Source organism: Azolla caroliniana, unplaced genomic scaffold (assembly GCF_043228905.1).
Source record: "Azolla caroliniana isolate FFs.n. ecotype wild unplaced genomic scaffold, voAzoCaro1.0.p SCAF_21, whole genome shotgun sequence".
NCBI lineage: Eukaryota > Viridiplantae > Streptophyta > Polypodiopsida > Salviniales > Salviniaceae > Azolla > Azolla caroliniana.
Window position 1 is genome coordinate 6,695,356 of NW_028230456.1, and position 12,210 is coordinate 6,707,565.

A 12,210-nucleotide genomic window follows, 5' to 3' on the forward strand; every position below is an offset into this window, starting at 1 on the left:
TGACGAGTGCTCGACAAGATCCGGATGATGCAGGCCCGGTGAGGAGCGCTCTCCGGATGAAGAGACATATTCGTAAATATGTTTCTGAGAGTCCATCGAGGCTATATTTGTAAATAGCCAAAAAGTCATATTAGTATAAATATGACTTAGGGCAAACTTTTAGACAGAGTTGTTGTCATTCTCGTTGGTGCAAGGAGAGAGAGAGTGTGTAACTGTGTACAGAGAGAGAGAGAGAGAGAAAGAGGTCGTTGCCTCTGTTGTAACTGCCGCCTGTGGCGAGGATCGTGAGCACGAGGTCGTTGCCTCCGTGAACTCACAGTTGTACATTTTAACATAGTGATAGTTTGCAGCCTGTGGGCTGCCGTGGTTTTTCCCCTTAGTTTGGGTTTTCCACATAAACATCCTGCGTACTCATCTCTTCTTCATGTCGTTCATTATTTCCCGTTTTATGTGTATGATTCTAAGCTCGGTTATGGCCAAGCGTCGTGTAGAAGGAGCGTTTTAGTTCCCGTCAAGTGGTATCAGAGCGAAACGACACAGAAAATGGACGAATCGTTTGGCGGCATGTTCAAGCTCACCGGCTCCAACTATTCAGTGTGGAAGTCGAAGATGAGGAGGGACATGCTCGTGGTTAAAGACCTCTGGTTTCCGGTTCAGTTCGGCGACAAAAGATCGGACAAAATCGACGCCGCGATATGGGAGGTGATGCACATGAAGACAACGGCATACATACGGTGCTTCATCGACATGAGCCTGTACAACAACTTCAATGAAGAGAGCAAGGCTCATGAGCTCTGGGAGAAGATCGGCATTATGTTCCAGAACAAAAATGATGTTAATCAAGTTTCGGTATTCCGGAAGCTAGTAAGAATCCGGACCAAGATGGCTCCAGCATGGCGGAGCACATGAATGCCTTCCAAGGGCTGATCCACCAGGCAATATCACTGGAAGTACCTCTCGTTGATGAGGTACTAGCGCTACTCCTACTCGGTTCCCTCCCGGATAGCTGGGAGACGTTGGTTGTCACTTTGGGCAACGCCGGGCCGGAAGGGAAATGGTTATCCCTAGCAAGAGTATAGTCGAGCTTGCTAGATGAGGAGGCGCGTCAGAAAGATAAAGATATGAGCTCCGACTCCAAAGCACTCCTTACCAAATCAGAACGCAGAAGACATAGAAACCGTAGTCCCCAGAACCGGGAGAAGTCGGGGACACGGTCAAAGTCAAGGGGAAGGCCTACTTGCTTCTAATGTGGCAAGCCGGGACACTTCCAAAAGAACTGTTGGCATTTCCGAAAAGACAAGGAAACCAACGGTACCGATTCGAAGCGGACCCCGGACCAGAACAGTAAAGACCAGAGGGGGCCGGACCGGAAGGGAACGACGGCAATCGCAGCAAGTGAAGAAGAGTTGATGCTCATCACCGAGGAGAGTGAGATAAACCTTGCTGGCGACGAGATGACCTGGGTGGTAGACTCCGGAGCGTCGTTCCACCTTACCCCAGACCGGAAATGCTTCTCATTCTACGCAGCCGATGATCACAGCTGTGTCCGGATGGGGAATGAAGGTACATGCCGAATTGTCGGCATTGGAGACATGTGGCTGACAACACCAACCGGATGCAAGTTGCTGCTGAAGGATGTCCAACACGTTTCGGAGGTTCGTCTGAACCTGATATCAGCCGGTCGGCTAGATGATGAAGGCTACATGGGTAGCATCCGGAACCGTGTCATGAAGTTCAGCAAAGGGAGCCTGATTGTGGCTCGGGCCCGTAAGGTAAACACATTGTACCTGATGAACGCCCGTTTATGTCCGGAAGAAGTGAACGTGGCATCCAACACTGTCGGTGAGCTGTGGCACAAGAGGTTGTGTCATATGAGCGAGAAGGGGATGAAGAGGCTTGCAGATGACAACCTCATTCCAGTGAAGAACGTGCACTTGGAGAAGTGCACTGATTGTCTGGCCGGTAAGCAAAACCGGACCTCCTTCCGATCAAGGCCACCGATGAGACGTAATGCACCACTGGAGTTGGTGCATACGGATGTGTGTCAAGTGGACACGAAGTCACATGCCGGAGCACAGTACTTCGTGACGTTCATAGATGACCACAGCTGGAAGCTGTGGGCCACACCATTGAAGACGAAGGATCAGGTGTTATCCGTCTTCAAAGAGCTCCACGCGAGAGTGGAAAGAGAAACCGGCCGGAAGCTAATGGCAGTTCGAGCAGATAACGGAGGAGAATACCGAGGGCAGTTCGAGGAGTACTGTCGTTCGAAGGGAATCCGGTTTGAATTTACCGTGCCGAAGACGCCGGAACTAAATGGACTGGCTGAGAGGATGAACCGGAGCATAATGGAGGGGTCCGGAGTATGCTAGCACATGCCAAACTACCCAAGAAGTTTTGGGCTGAGGCACTGTCGACGGCGACATATGTTATAAATAGATCACCCTCAGTACCCTTGGACGGAGACACGCCACAGAGAGTGTGGACCGGTAAGGAAGTATCCTACCGGCATCTGAAGGTGTTCGGGTGTCTCGCGTACGCGCATGTAGCTAAGGACCGGAGAGGAAAGTTAGATCCAAAGACCCGGCCATGCATATTCCTCGGTTACGGTGACGATGAGTTCGGCTACCGAGTGTGGGACCTGGTCGACAAGAAGGTATTCCGGAGTCGAGATATTATCTTCATGGAGGACAAGACGCTCGCCGACTGGGAGTCGGAGAAGAAGGTAATGAACTCTGAGTCGACCGGTAAGGATTGACTCTACGATGAGCAAACCCAACCGACAAGAGACCGGTTAGCACTTGAGGGACCAGCCGGTTACGGTGAGGATACCGAACAGGCTGAAGAAGAAGTAGAGGAAGCTGAAACCGGAACCGGCCAAGACCCCGAATCGGATTCGGATGAAGAGCAAATGGAGGAGCCGGTTACCGAAGCCCGAAGACGGAGATATCCTCTCAGAGAGAGAAGGGCCCCTCGGAGATTTCCGGATGCAGAGCATGTTCTGCTGACCGATGAGGGGGAGCAGGAAAGCTTCGAAGAAGCGAAGGATGACACCCACAACCGCAAATGGTTAAGTGCCATGCAGGGCGAGATGGATTCCTTGCATAAGAACCATACGTACGAATTGGTGGAGTTGCCGAAAGGAAAGCGGGCACTCCGAAACAAGTGGGTGTACAAGTTGAAACCGGGAAATGCTGGCAACCCCATGAGATACAAAGCCAGGATTGTGGTGAAGGGGTTCCAGCAGAAGAAGGGCGTGGACTTCGACGAGATATTTGCCCCGGTAGTAAAGATGACCTCCATCCAAACAGTGCTGAGTATAGCGGCAAGCATGGACCTCGAGGTAGAGCAGCTAGACGTGAAGACAACATTCCTTCACGGTGACCTCGAAGAGGAGATCTACATGCAGCAACCGGAAGGATTCGTGGAGAAAGGGAAGGAGCACCTGGTATGCCGGCTGAAGAAGAGCATGTACGGACTAAAGCAGGCTCCCCGTCAATGGTACTGGAAATTCGACTCCTTCATGGCCGATCAAGGGTACCACAAGACGCAGGCCGATCACTGCGTGTTTGTGAAGAAGTTTGAAGGAGGCGACTTCTTGATACTCCTTCTGTACGTGGATGACATGTTGATCGTCGAACGAGACCAAGTCAAAATACGGATGCGGAAGAAGGCCCTCAACCGGACCTTCTCAATGAAAGACTTGGGTCCGGCAAGACAGATGTTGGGGATGCATATTATCCGGAACCGGTCAGTGAAGCAATTATGGCTGTCACAGGAAAAGTACGTGACAAAGGTGCTTCACCAGTTCAACATGTCAGATGCGAAACCGGTCGGATCGACACTTCCGGCAAACTGCAGGCTATCCGGTAAGCAAAGCCCGAAGACGAAAGCAGAGAAGGCGGATATGATGAAGATTCCATATGCCTCTGTCGTCGGGACCTTGATGTACGCAATGGTGTGTACCCGACCGGATATAGGATACGCAATCGGAGTGGTGAGCCGGTTTATGAGCAATCCCGGCAAGGAGCACTGGAACGCGGTCAAATGGATACTCCGGTATTTGAAGGGCACTTCAAATATGTGTCTCCGATTCGGCTCCGGAAAACCTCAACTTGACGGTTTCACCGATTCGGACATGTCGGCTGATGTGGATACCAGCCGGTCTACATCCGGGTATGTAATGACATATGCAGGGGGAGCTGTTTCGTGGTAGTCGAGGCTGCAGAAGACGGTTGCATTGTCAACCACGGAGGCGGAGTACATGGCAGCTGTGGAAGCTGGCAAGGAAATCTTATGGATGAAGGACTTCATCGGAGAGCTCGGTATCTGGCAAGATGAATACCGGCTCTATTGCGATAGTCAAAGTGCCATCCATCTTGCTAAGAATGCGGCCTACCATTCCCGGACAAAGCATCCCGGACAAAGCATATCCAGCGAAGATATCACTGGATCCGGGAAAGAGTAGATGACCAGGAGTTCGCACTGACGAAGATCCACACGGCCGAGAACGGGTCAGATATGCTGACCAAAGTTCTAATACCCGACAAGTTGGATGCATGCCAGAAGAGGATCGGACTAGTAAGACACCCCATGCTGGAGTGAAGGGGGAGTTTGTTGGGAGACAGGTTCCTCCGGATGGGAAGGGAGAAGACTAGTGATGATAAGCAAACCGGATGAGTACCCGGCTACGGAGAGCCGGATGGTGCAGACCCGGTGAGAACCGGATGAGGAGTACCCGGCTACGGAGAGCCGGATGGTTCAGACCCGGTGATAACCGGAGGAGGAGTACCTGGCTACGGAGAGCTGGATGGTGCAGACCCGGTGATAACCAAATGAGGAGTACCCGGCTATGGAGAGCTGGATGGTGCAGACCCGGTGAGAACCGGATGATGAGTGCCCGGCAAGATCCAAATGATGCAGGCCTGGTGAGGAGCGCTCTCAGGATGAAGAGACATATTCGTAAATATGTTTCTGAGAGTCCATCGAGGCTATATTTGTAAATAGCCGAAAAGTCATATTAGTATAAATATGACTTAGGGAAAACTTTTAGACAGAGTTGTTGTCATTCTCGTTGGTGCAAGGAGAGAGAGAGAGTGTGTAACTGTGTACAGAGAGAGAGAGAGAGAGAAAGAGGTCGTTGCCTCGGTTGTAACCGCTCCTGTGGCGAGGATCGTGAGCACGAGGTCGTTGCCTCCATGAACTCACAGTTGTACATTTTAACATAGTGATAGTTTGCAGCATGTGGGCTGCCGTGGTTTTTCCCCTTAGTTTGGGTTTTCCACGTAAACATCCTGCATACTCGTCTCTTCTTCGTGTCGTTCATTATTTCCCGTTTTATGTGTATGATTCTAAGCTCGGTTGTGGCCGAGCGTCGTGTAGAAGGAGCGTTTTAGTTCCCGTCATTTCCGGCCACAATATCAGCATTCTGTCTCAGCCTTCCCTTGCCGGTTTCCGGTGCTACCATGACTCCCCCTGCTTGTGGAGGCTTCGGAACTATTGTCAGCATGTCGATTATGCCTCTTATTCTACTTTTGTCGACCACCATCATTGCATGTAGCAATGGGCCCGGTTCGGTTTCGGTTTGGTTCGGTTTTTTGGCCTTGAAACCAAACCAAACCAACCCAAACCACTTATTAAGAAAAAAAACCCAACCAAACCGTTTGAACATTTTGAAGCCATTTAAACCAAACCATTTTGAACCGAACCGTTTAAACCAAACCATTTAAGAAGTATGAGAAACCAAACCATTTAAGCCAAACCGTTTAGGAACAATTTAGAACCAAACCAAAGCATTTACGAAAAACCAAAACCAAACCAAACCACTTTAAGAAAATGTAACGAAAGACATTGCAACATCTAAACCAAAACCAGAGATTCGTTAGACATAATAAAGAAAGTAGAGGTTAGATAAACATAAAAACAAAACCAAAGAAAAATAATAATAAACAAAACGAATTAGAGAAAGAAAAACAGAAATTTAGACATTTGAAATGTTTTTTGAAGAAGAATACCATAATAAACAGAAATTTTCTGATAATAAAGTTTTGTGGAGAATGTATAGATAATATACAAAAAACTAAAAGTTTTTTGGAATGAAATCCTAGAGCTTATGACCAACAATCGATCATATACAATTCACGTCAGCATTTAAGTTTATATCCACCATTTACAACAAAGTCAAAAAAATATAAGAAAAATGTGAAAAACCTCTACATAAACTAATGTTCCTCTTTTAGTTTCCAATGTTTATTTTCAGCTTGAATTACGGATTCCTGGAAGTATAAAATATGTAAAAGAAGTAATTAGTAATAAAATAATAAAATAAAATAATAAAAACAAATTCGTAAAAGTATGCACTAAGAAATTACAATGTCTTCGAGGATCTCCAATTGCAACTTGCATTTCATGGACTTGTGAAAAAGTATCATGATTCTTGTACCATGTACATATAAAAAACATCAAATAAGTAAAAAACTAGTAATGAAAAATAAACTTAAAGAATGAATAAAAAGGTATGCACACCTTATCTCCCATGATTATCACGTAACATGTAATCTATTACCTCGTCTTCACCAACAAGATCATCTAGATTAAATTTAAGTTCTTCATAAGCCATGTGAAAGTTATCTGTTATTTGAACATCCGATTCTCGCAAAACTTGCATCCATGATCGAATACACATTTCGGCCTTGAATGTGCATGAATGTAGTTTGATCCTATCATCAAAGGTCATTTTTGTTGCTGAATTTGCCTCTTCTGCAAGTACTAATGATGTTGGTATAGCAAGGTAATCACATGCCATCCTATACAATTGTGGCATTGCAGATTTATTATCATGCCACCATTGTAAAGGATCCTTGTCTGTGCTAGCTAAAGGAAGTCTTATGAACTGCTCAATTTCAGATCGTGAATCAGAAACAAGACTTTTATTGTGTACACCCATTAACCTCCAAATTTTACAGTTATTATCAATAGGTTGTATTGTGGTTGAAGGTGGCTCAACACCACTCGAGAATGAGTGGTAATGGGACTCAATCATGCCTTCAACCAGCTTAATATCTAACTCTCTTTCGATATGGTCATTTGGAATAGGCAATCTATAAAGGAATGAAAAATATTATTAAACTCAAATAAAATATTAGAAAGCATGAAGACAATTGTAAAACTTAAAGGAAAGTATTACCTGGGATCAAGAAACATTGCAATGCGCGATGGAATAGACTTTAACGATTCTTGATACTTAATTAAATATTGTAAGCAGTTCTCAAACGCTTTTTGAAGCACCTCTTGTGTGAATCTAGATGATCCCGGAAAGGAAGAATCTAAAAACTGATTACAATGATTAAGTAAACAATTATACACTTGTGATGCTAGTGATAATGTAGGATATCTTGATCCTCCTAGAAAGGTAGAAACCTCTACAGGTGTTTCTAACCATTCCTCCATAGCATGTATGTGACTCCAATCTTCTACGGTCAAGACATAACCATTGAAATCACTTGAGATTGTTAGATCTGAAATTGTAAGATTCAATATACCTCTATCCTTAATAGCTTGCCTAAACATCTCCAAAGTAGAATTCCATCTTGTAACGACATCAAGCCTTGGAGGTTCCTTTTCACGATGTTCAACCATCTTAGCATACTTCCTAAACACTTCCCTTCGAACCTTGCTAGATCTAATAGTTTGGAGCACTGTTCTCAACTTTTCCGTTGAGGGTGAGATAATCTCTAATGTTGACTTGATGCCCAATTGAAAAGTGTGCACCATACACCTTAACATGTGTGAGGGAGCTAAAATTTCCTTACCATGCTCATTTTGTAACAGCATGCTCAATTCCTTTGCAGCCATTGTGCATCACTAGCTCCATCAAAAATTGTAGCTAATAATCGACCTGAAATATTAAAAGATCCAAGTCGACAAAAGAAGGCATGTGCACAACGTTTCCTTGATCCAGCACCTGGAAATACATGCACAAAATCCAATAGCATGGACCTTGATCTTGTTGTCTCATGACATGCCCAATGAAGTGTCACTAAGTAGAAGCCCTTTAGACTACTATTTGACCAACCATCAAAAGTAATAGAAAATCTTGATTGACTTTTTGATAACAAATCTATCACTTGATGGCGCAACACCACATACATTTCTAAGATGGAACGTTTAATCGTGTGCCTTGTCTTCATCTGATATCTAGGTACAAGGTCGTGTACGAACTCTTTAAATGCATCTAATTCCACATGTGCATGGGGCAAAGTTCCCTTGACAATATACCTCGTGACGAAAAATCAATTTTCTTCTCTAAAACACGAGATACTTTAGTAGAATCTATAGAAGATTGAATAATCTTCGAAATACCTAAATTTTGATTTGGTTCGTCTGATAGATGATGTTTTTCCGTTAAATGCTTAGCTATAGTACCTGTGGATGTTTTTGAAGACCAACAAACATGACAATGATGGCATCGTCGTCGAGGTGTGCCATTATCCATATAAGATATGATGTGAGCATTTGTCCATGATGAACATTGCCTTTTTCTTGACATGCTTGTTTGCCCATGGCTAACATTAATTGATGATGAGTCCATCGCTGCATGAGTTTGAGAAGATGATTCCATTTAATATTGTCCCTATAAAACATAAAAAAAGAAAGCATAGTTATGTATATAATACACATATTTTGTCCATAAGATAGTAACTACTATGACTATGACTCATATATGCATGGTTGCATCCTCTTATTAATAACAATAGTAAATAGCATTGTATGTACTGAGCAAATACAATGCAAACAAGTTAAAAAGCTCACAAAAACGAGTGTGCATTCAAATGTTAAAGTTAAGCCTATGAACTCACTCACAAAAACGAGTGTGCGTTCAAATGTCAAATACCTCTAGAGTGGTAATGGGGTTGCTAACCTCTACAAAATTGGCCCAATACTGGAATTGATCTATTAACCTCCAAAATTCCCATCTATGGCTAGTCACGAACCGCTCGCTATCCGATGCCTTGCTTAAATGGTCCCAAAAAATGGATGTAGTTTAACTTCTAGAAGGTCATCTATGGTCTAGAATAAAACCCCTTAAATACCCCAAGAGACACAGAACTCAAGCAGACCAATTCGGCTCTAAAGCCCCATCTATGCCAAGTGTGTGGAATTGGGTTAACTCTAGAAATAAACTGGAATTGGGTTGAAAGATCTTTAAAAAACCATCTATGCCAGGTACACACCTTAAGATTCATTGGCAAAACACGAAATTCAAAATTGCATAAGGGTTGAAATCTTGACAATGTAACATGGTAGGCAAGGTAATCTGATATGTTAGAGTGGGTTCAACTAGAAAACCCCTGTTATAGCAGACGACAAAATTGAGTTGAGCTCTAGTAACCCATCGATGTTATGAATGCCTGAGGAGTCTTCGATCAGTCTAATGTTCCAATGAACGTGATTATCTAGGCAAATGATGCAACTTGATCTGTCTCTGGGACGCAACTGTAACCAAATTTGCCTAAAGGCCAGAGAGGAATGTGTCTATCCTCTTGGCCAAAACTGTGATGCCCTTCAACAACACCTAATCAGCTATAGCAGCCCATTTACACACATAGAACTAGGTAATCCTCTCCATGATGATCCAAATGGATTGTGAATGAATTGATTGCTTGATTAGAATTCACCTCAATTGATGATCCAAAGGATTGTGAATGAATTATTTGCTCAAATGTACTTGGTCTCGATGACAATCTAAAAAGATTGTGAACAAAGTTATTGGCCTCATTTACATTAAATTAATGCAACGAGGTACAGATATGGGACTCCGACTTATTCTAGGATGATGAATTTCTAGAGCTACTAAAAATGTCCTCCAATGGTGTTACACAAGCATCATCATCATTATGTAACACTTTTCGAGACTTACAGCAACTCTAGTTATTGCTGATGGAATGTATTCAATGAATAGTAGAAGAGTTTTGTTTAGATCGTTTAACATAACCAGTCATCATCCAACTGAGTCACTTGTAAGAAAAACATGTAAACCTAAACAGTTTTTGATACAAAGAGGTAAGGTAAACTCCATGACTAAAATCCTTAAGACATTGCCTTTTCTTCATATAAATAAGGACACCAGCACCATTCTAATTGTAGGGCTTTCTGAATGAGCTCAAAGAGTTCCTTGCTTTCGTATCTGTCTAAGAGAAACCTGTACATGAACTTATTTATTGTAGGGTGTTGAATGATGGATTGATCATCAGGCACCCATAAGGAACCCTGAGGACTAAATGCATTAAGTCCATCTAATGGATTAAAAAATCAAGTTCTCCTTGACAAAATTGCCAAATGGTTTGACTACAAGCTTTGGAAATAGAAATAATTATGACAAAACAAAATGAAGTTTTCTTCCATGGAGACTATCGCAGAAAGCATAGGATACTTGCAAGCGAAACATATGAATTATCCCTTAATTAATGACAACCATAGCAGTGGTCACCATTGCTGGATGATGATGGTAGCATCTATTTTCAATGACATTGTAACAAATCATTGGGTAAAATGCAGCAAACAATATGTAACGGAACTAGTTGTTGATCTTGAAAGTGGAAGAGAAGCCAATATATTTTCTACCAGTATCATCCTAGAAATTAAACTAATGATTAGTGCATTATTTAGTAATCATGCAACAAACATGAAATCATGTGATGCTCCTTGATATCATGTGATGTACATACCCATCCACAATGAATGCATGCATTCTGCTATACCAAAAACATTCAAAGGAAAGAGCATAGACATGTTCTGAGATATCATGGGAAGTATAGCAATACATACCTGTGTAACGTGTTATAGTAGATTGTAGACTGTAGTAGGAACTTTGAAGAGGACTAGGGAGTCAGGAGTCAGGAGTTAGGAGTTACGATGAGGACCGAGGTAGCGCAACAGAGAGTATACAGTCTGTGAAGGCGTGCAGAAAAGAGAGTCAAGAGGCAAGAGTCAATACTTAGAATTTAGGATTATTATTTTTAAATCTAAAAACCAAACCTTTAAACCGAAACCGATAAACTGATAAGCCTTTAAACCGCTAAACCGCTAACTCCAAAAACCGAACCAAACCAAAACCGAACCGAATCGTATACTATGAAACCAAGCCAAACTAATTATTTAACTTTAAACCGATAAACCATTAAGCCATGGCTTAGCAGTTCAGTTTCGGTTCAAGCTGAAACCGGGCCCATTGCTAATTGCATGCTGATTCACCTCGTCCTCCACAAGCACAGGGCCGATCCACCTCCGTGTACAACATCTGGCTGTCCAATTGTATGCTCCTTGACACATCCTTGTGGTTCTCTGTGACCAAAAGCATTGATTGCAAGTCGAAAAACGTTGATAGCCGTCTGGAATGGCCGGTACCTCTAAGCTAGACCACCGAGGAAAATCAGTACCATCTCGTCCTGATCCACCGTCAAATTGATGGATCCCGGGGCATCGCAGATCTCTTTGATCTTGGTGATGTAGTCAGTCACCGTCATATCCCTTTGTCAGATATTGTTGAGCTCTTGACAGAGCTGCAACTTCCTGGTCGTGGTATTCGTGGTGAAAATCTTTTTCAAATTTTCCTAGGCCTCCTTGGGCGTCGTTGCATCTCGATTGTAGCCCAACATCTAATCGTGCACATAGGACACAAGGCAATACAAGACTCTACTTGCTCCTAACCAACTTCTCCGTCAAAAGGTCACCACCCATTCCTCTGTCCATTGTCCTCTTGTCTATACTTGTCCGGGGATTAGGGTTTGTCTATGTTGAACGCTTATTGGCAGCAGAGGATTCTCAACCCTCGCGCTTTGATACCATGAAAAGATTAGCGTGCGGAAGCTAAAACAGACACAACCAGCTCAGGCGGATAGTAATAGAAAACATTGAGAAACAATGGAAGAACACACAGTACACGGAAGACACAAAGAGAGCAGAAGACTAAAAACTCAATTCACGAGAGAGACAGAGAGAACTTTTATACAAGTCCTTAAAGGACGGTCAAAAGTACTAACAAGTACATCAATGCTCATAACTGAGCTATTGACACTAACTCCCAAAAATATAACTACCTACTAAACTAGGATCGTAGGCCTCTAACGGCCTACTGGCTCCCTGCGGATCCAACTCTCTGATTTGATCCGGCTCACCGATCGGTCTTCATCCAATCCGGCTCTCGGCTTG